The sequence below is a fragment of the Globicephala melas genome, chromosome 15, assembly GCF_963455315.2.
Source record: "Globicephala melas chromosome 15, mGloMel1.2, whole genome shotgun sequence".
Classification (NCBI taxonomy): Eukaryota; Metazoa; Chordata; class Mammalia; order Artiodactyla; family Delphinidae; genus Globicephala; species Globicephala melas.
In genome coordinates, this window is record NC_083328.1 from 56,659,079 (window position 1) to 56,672,905 (window position 13,827).

At 38.7% G+C, this 13,827-nt stretch overlaps 1 protein-coding gene and 1 pseudogene across 3 annotated transcripts in view; one reads left to right on the forward strand and one right to left on the reverse strand.

The window, feature by feature from the left end:
• ATRN (attractin) overlaps nucleotides 1-13,827 on the reverse strand; it is a 172,207-nt gene that overhangs the window by 140,185 nt on the left and 18,195 nt on the right. The gene's annotated exons all lie outside the window — the stretch shown is intronic.
• On the forward strand, nucleotides 12,257-13,308 carry LOC115847553 (glyceraldehyde-3-phosphate dehydrogenase pseudogene; annotated as a pseudogene).

Genomic DNA, 13,827 nt, shown 5'->3' on the forward strand with positions numbered 1-13,827 from the left:
GCACAGGCTCAGTAGTTGTGGCACATGGGCTTAGCTGCTCTGCGGCATGTGCGATCTTCCCAGACCAGGGCTCAAACCCATGTCCCCTGCACTGGCAGGCAGATTCTTAACCACTGCACCACGAGGGAAGCCCAACAATCTTCTAGTAATAACGTTTTACCACTTTGAGTGGAGTATGGAAACCTCACTTCCATTTAGGTCCTTTATCTTTACTACCATCATATTTAGTATCAAAGGGTTTTATGTTTTTGATTCAATCATCAATGACTGCTAAAATTCAGGAGGAAAAGGAGAGTCTATTATTGTATGCGTCGATATTTCTACTCTCTCCATCATCTCTTTCCTGACGCTCCACGATTCGTTCCTTTATTGTTTCTTTAGGTCTGCTAGCAACAACTTCTTTTAGTTTTTCATCACCTGAGAATGTTTTATTTCCCTTTATTTCCTGAGTGACAACTGTGCTAGATACAGAATTCAAAATTGACAGTTCTTTTATTTCAGCACTTGAAATATTGTGCCACTTCCAATGGCGCCCATGGTTTCAAATGAGAAATCTATTGTTATTTGAATTGATATTCCCCATAGGTACTGCATCATTTCTACCTGGCTACTTTCAAGACTTTTTTTTTTGTCTTTAGGTTTCTGGCCCTCTACTGTATTCCACTTATCTGTCTATTCCTTCACCAATACCACAATGTCTTGTGGTACCATTGTAGCTTTATAGTAAGCCTTGCTGTCAGGTAGTGTCAGCCCTCAAACTTTGCCCTCCTCCTTCAATCTTATGTTGGCTATTCTGGGTCTCTTGTCTCTCCATATAAACTTTAGCATCAGTTTGTCAATATCCACAAAATAATTTGCTAAGATTCTGAATAGGATTACATTGAATTTATAGATCAAGTTGGGAAGAACTGATCTTAGATCAAAAGACAACACTGAGTCTTTTGATCCATGAACAAGCAACATCTCTCCATTTATTTAGTTCTTTGTTGATTTTGTTCCTCAGAGTTTTGTTGATTTCTTCATATAGATCTTATACATATTTTGTTAGACTTATCCCCAGTATTTCACTTTTGGGAGTGCTGATGTAAATGGCATTGTTCCTAAGTTCAAATTCTACTTCTTCATTGCTGATACACAGGAAAGCAGTTTACTTCTGTATATTAATCTTGTGTCCTGTGCCTTTAGATTTCAAGAGTTTAATTCAAGATGCATTTGGTGTAGATTTCCTTGGGTTTATCCTATATGGGATTTGCACAGTTTCTTGGGTCTGTAGATTTGTTTCTTTTGCCAAATTTGGTAAAATTTCAGCCATATTTCTTTCAAATACTCTTTCAGTCCCATTCTCTCTTTTCCTTCTGGGACTTCAATAACACGAATGCTGTATCTTTTGTCCTTCATAGATCATTTTCTCTAGTCTGTTTTCTGTTTAGATTGGGTGAATTCTATGGTTTTGTTCTCAGGTTTACTGATGCTACCGTCTATTATTCATGGTCACTCTACTATTGAGCCCATCCAGCCACTTTTTCATTGTTGTTGCTGCTACTGTGCTTTTCAATTCTAAAATTTCCATTTGGTTCTAATATCATTTTAAATTTGGTTCTAATTAATTTTATTTGGTTTGTTGCTAAGATTTTGTTTTTTTGTTTCAAGATATTTTAAATTGATTTTGAAGCATTTTTATAACAGCTAGTTTAAAATTCTGAGAAAATTCCAACATCTGATTCACCATGTGTTGGTGTCTGTTGCCTTTTCTAATTCAAGTTGCAGTTTCCTTTGTTATTGGTATGATGAGTGATTTTCTATTGTATCTTGAATATTTTGTCTATTATGTTAGAACATCACTAACATAGGGTCTTATTAAATCTTTTATTTTAGCAGGTTGTCACCCTGTTTAGTTTTAGCATGTGGATCTTGGCCTACTTTTCTGGGCTATTGTTCAAATGGCAGGTTAATTTTCAGAGCCTTTGTGGTCTTATTTGGCTTGCTTTGTTTATCTGGTACCACTGGGCTCCCGCTGGTCCCTGCTAGTGCTGCCTGAGGGGGTAAAAGGAGTGTTGCCAAGTGCCTCTTGGTGGGGAAAGTCTGTAATGGCCCTAGGTTTCCCCTCAGTTTCCAAGTGTCTCTGAGTAGTAAAGGCAAGTCATGAGTCCACAGAGACAAACAGGCTTCCCAGAATGTGCCCTTTGCTACAGCTGGACCCCTCTTGCCAGTTCCACCCATCTGCCCCTGTGTCTCTTGGGCAGGGGAGAAGCAGCTCAAGCCCACACAGCCAAAGAGACTTAGGACTAGGCCAGTTGTAGCTGTGTCCTTTTTGCCAGTAGTGCCCACCTTGGGGTCTTTGGGTTGGGGAGGAGAGTCTCAAGCCCTCAAGGAGAAAGATGCTTCTCAGACTAGAATGCTTACTGTAGCAGAGTCTCTCTTGTCAGTTCTGCCTACCTGCCTTGATATCTCTCAGCAGAAAAGGGAAGTCTCAAGACAGGTGGGAAGGAGTATGCTTCTCCTCAGCACTCATATTCAGTGGGGGCTCATAGTTGATCCCCCTTGCCAATGGTATCGAATTTGCATGATGTTTTCAGAGGGACTCCCATTTGATTCAGGGGAGGCATGAACCTACCTGGACTGTGTTCTGTTGTTAGGTCAGGATGGGGAGGCCAGGAAACACCAGAACTAAGTGGCCTTCTTTTGTGGGGGGAATGCAAAATGCTATGGCTATGCTGTTCTTTCAGTCCTATGGTCCTGAACCAGATCACCTTCCTAGAACCATTCACAGTTCTCCTTTGGTTGTCTTCTGCACAAATTCCAGGACTTATAGTTGGATTTAGCTGGGAAAAATGGGTATATACCATCTCATCTGTACTGGAAGTCTCCCTATGGGTCTTTTCAATTATCTATTTTCTCTCTTGATTTTCAGTCAGTTCTTTCACTTTTATACATCTTTTTTTAAATTGAATGCCAGACTAAGTTTTATAAATATTTACCACATTATAAATATATACTATATATAGTTACATATAAATACATCATATATTATCACTAAGTATATAAAAACTATACAGATAACCTGAATCAATGATTGATGACAGTGTCTTCCTCCAGAGAAGATTTATATCTGCTTCTAGCAAGCAACAAAGCTAGGAACAGATCTTAATCCAATCAAGGATTGAGGTGATTTGAAAGCTTGGCTTCAGCTTTTTTTGAGAGCTGATCTATTTTGAGTTCACCCTTAAGCATAAAGTGTAGTCTATCCTTAAGGGTTCTCAGCTAAAAGCTTGGGGTGTTTTCCAGTGCCTGTCATTCTTTGCAAGCTCTGAACTCCAATTCTGTCCCCCAATTCTGCATGACTACCAAAATCTCTGCTTAGAATCTCAGCCTCTCTGCCACCACTTTCTGCTCAACCTCTTAGCTATGTTTCAAATCAGCCAATCACTCCATGGGGAAACCTATACCAAAAGTTGGCCTCACCCCTCTGTGCTCTCCTTTTCTCCAAAATTTTGGCCTCTCAAGTCCTTGTTGTCTGCCTTGCTCACTCTCCAAAGCCTCCAAACAAACTTTAAAAAAAATATTTTTCCAGCTTTTCTAGTTGTTCTCAGTTGGAGTGCTGCCTTAGAAAAAGCTATTCTGCCATTGATAGAAACAGAAATCTCCCCAATAGCTTGTGATGTGATACGATAATACGTTCCAGGCTCATACTATAGATTTTCTGACTCCAACCTGAAATAAGACATTTTTCCAATGTACCCCAGGTTCCTTCTAGTGAGAACTATTTTTAAGAGAACAAAGTCTGACACTAGAAGTGCTTAATGCTACCTAGCTTAATTTCTGAGATTTTTCAGTAGAGAGAATTAGGAAATACATTTTTAAAAGGGAAAAAATACATCATGAGCTCATACTGACATTTCCAACTCAAATTTAGGATCCTAGAATTCTTACCCAACTCTCTGATTATATCTCTTTTCCATTCAAAAATCTAGGGTCTCAATCCAATATAAGTATTCACTTGTTTACTTTATGATACACACCTCCAGAATAACAATACCAATATTACTACCAGTTATACGATTACTAGAAACCGTTTATGATATCTTTGCAGTTCCTTATCCTTGGGAGTATACACCACTAGAAACATCCAAATTACTATACTTCAAGGTGACCTGAAATAGTCTCTATGTGCTTCAGCCTCAAACTTGATATACATTTAGGTTCACGTTTCATTTTGCATTTAGGAATTACCTTTTTTCTCTAATTTTATTTCATTTTTGTTTTATAATATGGTAAAGCATTTGCATGATTCTAAAACCTAATCCACAAAGTACATTCAGAAGTCTAGGTTCTATACCTGTTTCTGCCACCCCATTCCCTCCCTTTCCTTAGAGTAATCATTTTTCTTAGTTTTTGGTTTATCATTCCTTTGTTTGGTCTATGTATATACACAACAATGTAGGTGTATATATTTGTATAGCCCCCTTATTTGAAACCTAGTAGCATACAATGCCATTGTTTTGCTCCTTGCTTTTTCCATTTAACAATATAGTCTTGAGATGACCACATAACTGATATGTAGATTATCCTCATTCCTTTTTATAGCTACTCCATTTATAGTACTCCATTGTGTGGACATACCATATTTTTTTTAACTAGTCCTCTTAGTAATCTGAGCTCAGACTAACCTGCTATTGAATTTTGTTTCATAATTCAAGTTCACATAAAAATGCAAGTAGTCTCACTGAGGAGGACAGATCAACTAATCTGCTGGTATTCTGGCCTCTGCTGTCACAGTATTAAGCAAAGAAGTTAACTATATAACCAAGAAAAAAATACACTGACAAATTTAGCCCCTGCCCAAATCCATGATATAGGGTTCTCAACTGGAGTATACAACAAAATCACCCATAGAGGCTTAAAAAACAAACGATAAATGATAGGGCCACAACACTAACCACTCTCAGATGGGACCCAGCATTGCATTAGTGTCTTTAAAAGCTCCACAAATGATTCTAATACATACTCGGAATTAAGAACAAATCTTCCACATACAATCTTGGAATCTAGGTGTAGAAGTAAGTGGCTGAATTTTTGACACCAATACTAAAAATATTTCTACATTCTAAACTTTCATTTTTAGTTAGAAATTTTTGATCTAATAATTCTTTAAAATCAACATACAATGAGAAAAGTTCATCATGAAAATTTATAGTAATAGCCCTAAAATGTAACAGATTAAGCACATGTCCTAATTACTTAAAAATAATAAATCTATAACTATCATGAGTGCTATATGCTTTAATGTTTAGAATATCCTACTATAACCATCCATAATGATAATCAAAACTACCACAAGGTAATATGGATCCCTCACATTTGTAAAAAATAATAAATCATCTACCTTGAAAGACTCCATAAAAGGGACAATTCCTTTGCTCAAATCCTGGGCTCTGTCCTTGGAGCTGTCCTGAATCCAGTTCTCTATGATCCCCCTAGATGCAATCCCATATGCATTCACAGCTTCCTCTAGCGTCTATATGATAACAACTGCCCAAACTATATTTCTAGCACAAAGCCAGACCCCTTTCAGACTAATATTTCCTGTATTAAAATTTTAAGTAATTAAAAAAAAATTAAGTAATTAAATCCACTTCTTTTTACCTCTTGGTTTTTCTTTTTTCCCCCCACAATTTTGTCATCATCCACCCTACCTTTCAAAACTTATCAACTCTTCCTTTACCTCACCCCATTCACTCAGCCTACAAAACCACTCCAATTTTTGTCCCTCTTCTCTCCCCATTTTGTCCCTCTTCTATCCCTAGGCCAATGATGCCCTAGATTAAATTCTCATCCAAGCTTATTCCTACAGTAGCTCAGCCCAACTCCCTGAACTGGCCAGTCTTCTATACAGACGGTCTTAAATTCTGTCCCCAAACATATCTGCATTTAAGGGTGAAGACAAAATAAAGACAATAGACAAAATGTGATACCCTTGCCAAAAGAAAACCTCATGAACATAGATATAAAAACCCAAAACAAAATATTACCAAATCAAATCCAGAAAATCTACATTAAAAAATATATCATGGCCAAATTGAGTTCATTTCAGGGATATTAAGGATGGTCAAACAATTAGAAAGTCTATCAGTGTAACTTAACACATTAACAGATTAAAGGACAAAAGCTATATGATCACTGGTCACCTACTATGTGCCAGGCACTATTCTAGAAGATTTCTTTGAAGTCAGAAACAAGACTGTTCAACAATGTCCTACAGACCTTAAACAATTCAATAATTAGACAACAAAAAGAAGCACAGACTATACAGATCAGAAATAAACTATTACAGGCTTCCCTGGTGGTGCAGTGGTTAAGAATCCGCCTGCCAATGCAGGGGACACGGGTTTGAGCCCTGGTCCGTGAGGATCCTACATGCTGCAGAGCAACTAAGCCCATGCGCCACAACTACTGAGCCTGCGCTCTAGAGCCCGTGAGCCACAACTACTGACCCTGCGTGCTACAACTACTGAAGCCCACACACCTAGAGCCCATGCTCCGCAACATGAGAAGCCACTGCGATGAGAAGCCCGTGCACCGCAATGAAGAGTGGTCCCCGCTCGCCGCAACTAGAGAAAGCCCGCGTGCGGCATTGATGACCCAGTGCAGCCAAAAATAAATAAATTTATTTTAAAAAAAGAAAGAAACTATTACAACTTATTGGCAGCATGATTATCAACATAGATAACTTAGTAGAATTCACAAGCTCTAAGTACTACAAGAATTTCAGAAGGTTTCCTAGATATAAGTTCAATATATAAGAAAATCAATTCTGCTTTTGCATTTCTACCATCACAACGATGGTAAGAATCGGAGAGTTTCTGGTTCAAGGAGGATTAGAGAGTTTCGACACCCCATCCCTACCAGATAAGCCCAGCTAAGCTCCTGCCTAGACCCATACAGGTAAACTCACCAGAGATCAGCCAAGTCACCCAGATAACCATAGAGACTTATGAGCTAAATATTGCTTACTGTTATAATGATAATACTGATAAAAATAAAAATAAAAATTTCATTCCTATGTACTACAGTAATCAATTAGGTTTAGCAACAGCAACAAAATTATACATCTAGGGGTAAATCCAATAAAAGTATGTGAGACCATTTGGAAAAAAGTTATAACAATTTACTTAAAGACATAAAAGGTATCTAAATAAGTGGAAATATAAAGCATGTTCTAGATGATAAGACTCTATTGATAAACATGACGAACTTCTCCAGGCTAATCTCAATATCAGGTGAAATTCCAATCAAAAATCTCAACAAGGATTTTTGTTGAAATAAAGGGAACAAAGGGCTAAAAACAACCAGGAGAAATTTGAAGTTTTATGTAACTAAGGTGTATTTCAAATCTGTAGGGAGCAAAGTATACTATTATATAAATGGGACTGGGACAACTGCTTACCAAATAAAAATAACTAAATTAGGTCATAACAAACTATACATAAAAATAAATTACAGGTAGAAGAAAGATCAAAAAGTGAAAAAGCAGGGCTTCCCTGGTGGTGCAAGGGCTGAGAGTCCGCCTGCTGATACAGGGGACACAGGTTCGTGCACCGGTCCGGGAAGATCCCACATGCCGCAGAGCGGCTGGGCCCGTGAGCCATGGCCGCTGAGCCTGCGCGTCCGGAGCCTGTGCTCTGCAACGGGAGAGGCCACAACAGTGAGAGGCCCGCGTACCGCAAAAAAAAAAAAAAAAAGAAAAAAAAAGTGAAAAAGCAAATATTTTTTAACGTTGAGGAAGAAATACAGGAGAATATCTTGACAAGGTCAGTAAAGGAAAGGAATTTTTTAATATAACAAAAAGGGCACAAACCATAAAGGAAAAAAAGTGATAAAATTGACTACATTAAAATTTAAATTTCTGTTAAAAACACACCATAAAGAAAGTTAAAGACAAGCCATAATTGCTGGTGGTAATGTAAGTTGGCTAAATCTCTATGGAAAGCTTTTTGGCAATACCTAACAAAATCTAAAATGCACATATCCCTCTGATAAAGCAATTTTACTTCTGAGAACTAAACCTAAAAATACACCCAGAAATGTGTGAAATGACATGGATACAAGGTCATTCAACACCTTTATATAAATTAAGACACAACCAGGCAATGGAATACCAAAGAATTTTTTTTTCAAATGTGCTCGTATGAATCTCTAAGATATGCTGCTCAGTGAGGATGGAGAGGGAAAAGCAAAGTACAGATCATTGGGGAAATATGCCATTCTTATGTAAAAAGGAGGAGGAAGAACATACAAAATATGCAATTGTTTATATATGCTGCTAACATATCTGGAAAGCTACACAACTGATGACAGACTATTCCCAGAGAGGGAAAGGAAAACTTTCTATCATATATCCCTTTGTAGCTTTTGAATGCATTACCAATTTAAGAAAAGACCATATTTCATCTGTTCAAAGACATGCCTTTCTTTTCTCATTTAATATCTCTGAAATCAAGGTGCTTCTTAGAACTGATACCAATATCTTAATAATACTAGAAACATTTTTCTTTCTTAGTAGTACATAAAATAACGGTGTATCTTATAATTGATGGCATCTTAGATTCAACAAAATTAAGTAAAAATTTCTTAATAAATTTTTTAAAAATATAATTTTGGATTTACAGAAAAGTTGCAGAGATGATACAGTGAATTCCCAGACACCTCTTATCCAGTTTCACCTAATGATAACATATTAAATTACTATGATACATTTGCCAGACTAAGAAACCAATATTGGTACTTTTCTATTCCCTAAACGCCAGACTTTATTCGAAGTTCTCCAGTTTGTACACTAATATACTATTTTCTGTTCCAGGATACCACATTACATTTATTCATCATGTCTCCTTTGTCTCCCCCCTGGTCTATGACAGTTTCTTAGTGTTTCCTTGTTTTTCACGACCTTGACAGTTTTGAGATAGTGTACTATCAAGCATTTTGTGGAATGTCCCTCAATTTGTCTGATGTTTTTCTCATGATTACATTGGGGTTACGGGGCTTTGGGAAAAACGCCACAGAAGCAACATACCCTCCTAATCACATCATATCAGGGGGCACATGATATCAACACATTTTACCACAGCAATGTTAACCCTGATCATTTGGTCAAGGTAGTGCTTGCCAAGTTTCTCCACTGTAAAGTTACTATTTTTCCCCTCTCCATATTCTACTCTTTGGATAAGAGTCACTAAATACTGCCTATACTTAAGGAGGGCAGTGGAGAGAAATTAAGCTCCGCATCCTAGACAGGGAAGTATCTGCTTATAATATTCAGAATTCTTCTGTAATATTTGTTCCTTCTTATCAATTATTTATCCAATCAATTATAGGTAAAATTTTTGAACTGTAAAATAAAATAAGCCATTTACTAAAAGAAGATCATTGCTGCATATATAATCCCAGGATTAATATACAGAATATATGAAGAACTCCTATAAACTAATTTAAAAATCAACCCAAATGACAAATGGGCAAAAGGCAAGGAAAAGCAATTCAAATGAACATAAATGAAATATGGCCTTTAAACATATTGAAAGATAGTCACTCTTACTAGTAATCAAGAGAATGCAAAATAAAACCACCATATACAATTTCATACCCATCAGATTGGAGTGAAAAAAAAAACTAGAACACCCAAACATGAACGAGTAAAATGAACCCAAACACGGGAGTAAAATCTAGACCAATTCCTTTTAAGAACAATTTAGTAATATCTAAAATTGAAGTGCTCTGACCCAGCAATTTTACTCCTAATGACTAGGTAACAAATCCTTTTGAAAGTCAGGTGGTTTCCAATTTTTTGCTTACAACAAAACTGAAGGCAGATATAACTCAGCTGTTGCCTGGTACATACTTAAAACGAATTTTCGATGAAAGACTATCATTTGACTTTTGGCATATAATTTAAAAGGAGTTCAAATACTTGACAGACCCTGCCACAACAAAGTTTCTTCCATTTAAAGATACTTATTTGGGACTTCCCTCGTGGTCCAGTGGTTAAGAATCTGTCTTGCAATGCCACATGCCACAGGGAAACTAAGCCTGCGTGCCACAATTAATGAAAGATCCCGCGTGCTGCAACTAAGCCCCAATGCAGCCAAAAAATAAATAAATATTTTTAAAAATAATTTTAAAACTTATTTATGTTAACAAGTTTTATTAGTTTTACATTTACCAAAAGGGGAAAAGGGATTAATATTTACACTAAACTCTGTCTCGTTCTAACAGTAAATTATTTCATCACAGATTTTTTTTTTTTTTTTTTTTTGGCTGCGTTGGGTCTTCATTGCTGCGTGAGGGCTTTCTCCAGTTGCGGCGAGCCGGGGCTACTCCTCGTTGCAGTGTGCGGGCCTCTCACTGTGGTGGCTTCTCCTTGTGGAGTACAGGCTCTAGGCGCGCAGGCTCAGTAGTTGCGGTGCACGGGCTTAGTTGTTCTGCAGCATGTAGGATCCTCACAGACCAGGGCTCGAACCTGTGTCCCTGCATTGGCAGGCAGATTCTCAACCACTGTGCCACCAAGGAAGTCCCTCATCACAGATTTTTAAAAGTACTATCCATCTCAACAAGAGATGCTTTTCCAATAAAAAATGTTTAAAAGTTTTTTCAAAAAACGTGTATTAGATTTGTGTCATTTGCTCAGCTATATACTACAAGTAACTGTAATAATTAGTTAATTCAGAAGAAAATCTTCAGCATGTGAGGTCTCATGGTCATAGAAAGCTGAAAAAAATCATTTATTTACAAATCCTTATTACAGAAAAGATAGGATACTCAAACTATCTTCAAGCATAGAACTATATTAGAATAAACTTCTATGGGGGAAATACACGTACACACACAAATTAGTGCACGTAAAACTGGTCAAAATCTGAATAAGGTTGATGGACTGTATCAATGCCAATATTCTGGTTGTGCTCTTGTACTATGGTTATGCAAGATGTTACTATTAAGAGAAACGAGTGACAGATATAAGAAATCTATCATTTCTTAGAACTGTATATGGATCGACGATTATCTCAAAATAAAACTTTTTTAAAACTATATATGAAGATTTTGAAACTTATTACAAAACTGCTTATTACAAACTAATCAGGATGGTCTGGTACTGACATAACAACAAACATATAGGTCAATGGAACATAACTGTGAGTCTAGAAATAAACCCATTCATCTAGAGTTAACTGATTTTTGACATGGGTACCAGGACCATTCAATGGGGGAAAAATAGTCTCTTCAATAAATGGTGCTGGAACAACTGGATATCCACATGCAACAAAATGAAGTGGAACCACCACCTCACACAGCATGTACAAAAATTAATTCAAAATGGATCAAAGACCAAAATGTAAAAGCTAACCCTATAAAACTCTTAAAAAGAAAACACAGGTGTAAATCTTCATGACCTTGGATTAGGAAATGGTTTCCTAGATAAGAAAGACACTTAAAGCACAAGCAAATGAACAAAAAAAAAAAAGAAAAGAAAAATTAGACTTCATCAAAATTTTAAACTTTTGTATGTAAAAAGCATTATCAAGGTTGTTCTTGTGAAAAACAACCAACAAAATAAGAGGAAATTATTTGCAAATCATATATCTGAAAAGGGTCTAATATCCAGAACATATAAAGAACTCTTACAACACAACAATAAAAAGACAAATAATTTTGAAAACGGTCAAACGATTGGAGTAGACATTTTTCCAAAGGAGATATACAAATGGCCACACAGGCACATGAAAAGATACTAAAAACCAATAGTCATTAGGGAAATACAAATCAAAGCCATAATGAGATACCAGCTTGTACTTACTAGGATAGCCATTCATTCATTTATTTATATAAATAATTTTATAACAATAAATGAATGGGACTTCCCTGGTAGTCCAGTGGTTAAGAATCTACCTTCCAATGCAGGGGACACAGGTTTGATCCCTGGTTGGGGAACTAAGATCCCACATGCCATTGGGCAACTAAGCACGCGCGCACAACTAGAGAGCCCACGTGACGCAACTACCGAGCCTGCGCACCACAACCAGAGAGAAGTCCCCACGCCACAACTAGAGAGACGCCTACGCACTGCAACGAAGAGCCCTCGCTCTGCAACGAAACATTCCACATGCCGCAACAAAGATCCCGCGTGCTGCAACTAAGACCAATGCAACCAAATAAATATTTTTTAAAAAAATAAATGAATGAAAAGCTCTCTGCTCCTCCCGTTCGACAGACAGCCGTGTCTTGTGTGCAGTGCCAGCTGCGTCCCGGAGACAAGATGGTGAAGGTCGGAGCGAACGGATTTGGCCGTATTCGGTGCCTGGTCACCAGGGCTGCTTTTAACTCTGGCAAAGTGGACATTGGTGTCATCAATGACCCCTTCATTGACCTTCACTACATGGTCTACATGTTCCAGTATGATTCCATCCATGGCAAGTTCCATGGCACAGTCAAAGCTGAGAACGGGAAGCTTGTCGTCAATGGAAAGGCCATCACCATCTTCTAGGAGTGAGATCCCACCAACATCAAATGGGGTGATGCTGGTGATGAGTATGTGGTGGAGTCCACCGGCGTCTTCACCACCATGGAGAAGGCCGGGGCTCACTTGAAGGGTGGAGCCAAGAGGGTCATCATCTCTGCCCCTTCTGCCGATGCCCCCATGTTTGTCATGGGCGTGAACCATGAGAAGTATGACAACCACCTCAAGATTGTCAGCAATGCCTCCTGCACCACCAACTGCTTGGCCCCCCTGGCCAAGGTCATCCATGACCACTTCGGCATCGTGGAGGGACTCATGACGACGGTCCATGTCATCACTGCCACCCAGAAGACCATGGATGGCCCCTCCGGGAAGCTGTGGTGTGATGGCCGAGGGGCTGCCCAGAACATCATCCCTGCTTCTACTGGCGCTGCCAAGGCTGTGGGCAAGGTCATCCCTGAGCTGAATGGGAAGCTCACTGGCATGGCTTTCCACGTCCCCACCCCCAACGTGTCCATCGTGGATCTGACCTGCCGCCTGGAGAAACCTGCCAAATACGAGGACATCAAGAAGGTGGTGAAGCAAGCGGTGGACGGCCCCCTCAAGGGCATCCTGGGCTACACTGAGGACCACGTTGTCTCCTATGACTTCAACAGTGACACCCACTCTTCTACCTTCAATGCTGGGGCTGGCATCGCCCTCAACGACCACTTTGTCAAGCTCATTTCCTGGTATGACAATGAATTTGGCTACAGCAACAGGTGGTGGACCTCATGGTCCACATGGCCTCCAAGGAGTAAGAGTCCCTGGACCACCAGCCTCAGCAGGAGCACGAGAGGAAGAGAGAGGTCCTCTGCTGCTGGGGAGTCCTTGCCCCAACTCCGTCCTCCAACACACTTGAGAATCTCCCGACCTCCACGTGGTTTCCATCCCAGACCCCCTGAGGAAGGGGAGGAGGAGGGGCTTAGGGAGCCCTACCTTGTCATGTACCATCAATAAAGTACACTGTACCCAAAAAATAAATAAATAAATAAATAAAACTTCAGAAAATAAGTATTGATGAGAACGTGGAGAAAATGCAACTCTCATACACTGCTGGTAGGAATGTAAACTGGTACAGTTGCTGTGAAAAAGTTTGGCACTTCCTCAAAAAGTAAACATTGAGTTACCATGGACCCATCAATTCTACTCCTAGGCAAACACCCAAGAGACATACCCATATGTCCACTCAAAAATTTGTACATGAATGTTCACAGCAGCATTATTCATAATAGGCAAAGGGTGGAAGCAACCCAAATGTCCATCAACTAATGGATGGA